Consider the following 1,824-nt stretch of genomic DNA (forward strand, 5'->3'; position numbering starts at 1 on the left):
TGGCTAATGACTCCCAGACCAGTTGGTCTTAGGGCATTAGGTGTTCAGACACCCCTACGAACTTAGTAACTCGGGTCGCAGATACTGATATGTAGATAGTGCAATGTTTGATTTCCTTAAGCTTTTCTCCTCAACCCATGTAACAAGCATTAGGCCAATAGCTCCCAAGTCAGTTTACTTTAGGGTATTAGGTGTTAAAACACCCCTTCGGGCTTAATTGCTTAGGTTAGGGAAGCTACGAAACCAAACTTATCTACATTTTTATTATCATCATTTTTTTTCTTTTTTTTCTTTTTTTCTTTTTTTTCTTTTTTTTTAATTATATACAATCCCTTTCCCTTAGTTGTTACCTTTAACAAAAGAACATAAATAATGTAATAATCCAATATGCAACCCACAATCATATGTTAAAGTGTGTGTGTGTAAATTAAGATTTAAGAATACATATTAAATAAGTATATGAGCAGAATTGAGTGATAACAATGTGAGAGTTTGTAAACCTGAATATTTCAAGAAGTATTATAATAGACCTTGTTAAGAATGGTTACTAAGATGCGTCTCAAGAGTCACTTTCACAAAAGAGCTCATTTACTCTGCCATCCTAGTAACAACAATTATGCACATGCTTTATGAAATGAAAAATATTTTTTTTTATCAACTACTACCCTCTCCCCCCAACCAAAATGAGACATTGTCCTCAATGTTTAAAGGTAGAAAGATAGAGTATAGAAGATATCACCTGAAATAACGAACACTAACAAACCTGAAACACACTGAAACAAAAATAAGAAATAACAAAACACAATAATAAAACCAAAAGACACAAACCTGAAACACACTAAAACAAAAATAAGAAATAACAAAACACAATAATAAAACCAAAAGACCCAAAAATTCACAAATGATGGCTCAAATCCAATCTAAGCTTTTTACGGCTTTCCTTAGTTGACCAATTTATGCGACTCATGGAAGGATCAATTACAGGAATGAAAGATTGTAGTTGGTCAATCAATTGTTCAGCAGTAGCAGCAGAGATTATGATTTGTCATGCAGAAGATGTTAGAAATTCCTGTTCCACAGCATGATCAAGAAAAGACAACAACTTATCATAATAACCATTAACATTTAACAAACCTATGAGTTTATGGTGAATGTGTAGTTGAGCCCAAAAGGAAATATGAAAGATCTCTTCCAATGTGCCTAGACCACCTGGTAAAGCAACGAAGGCTTCAACATGGTTAAACATTGCATTCATTCGAGCCGACATTGTGGAGACCTGAAGTTCCTCTCCAATTGTTTTTCCAATGATGTCCCCTTGTGCTAAAGCTTCGGGGACGACCCCCAAAACTTGACTTCCTCCTAAAAATGCAGCTATTGACACACCTCTCATTAACCCAAGACTGTCTCCCCCATACACTAAATGAATCTTTCTCTCAGCTAGCACTTGACCAAGATGATTTGCTAATTATAAAAACTCCTTTTCTTTCCCAGGACTAGATCCACCGAAAACACAAATATTTCTTATATGATGACTTGAGGAACTTGCCATTTCTACATACTTCTATATTTGTTGAATGTATGGGTTGAGTAGAAATGAAAGGAAGGAAGAGAGGGTTTTATAGATGAGAAATTAGAAAGGCAATCATACCACCTATATGTAGGCCAGCTGGAGTCTCACACACTCTCTCTCTCTCTTTATTTATTTACTTTTGAAAAAGCATGTGTATGTACAGGTAGTTGTGATTGTGGCTCACATCTTCTCTTGGTTTTACGTCCAAGAACGGCTTAAACACCCTCTATGGGTCGGGGATAGGCTTCCCATCC

The sequence above is a fragment of the Populus euphratica genome, unplaced genomic scaffold (assembly GCF_000495115.2).
Source record: "Populus euphratica unplaced genomic scaffold, PopEup_1.0 scaffold2008.1, whole genome shotgun sequence".
NCBI classification, from domain to species: Eukaryota; Viridiplantae; Streptophyta; class Magnoliopsida; order Malpighiales; family Salicaceae; genus Populus; species Populus euphratica.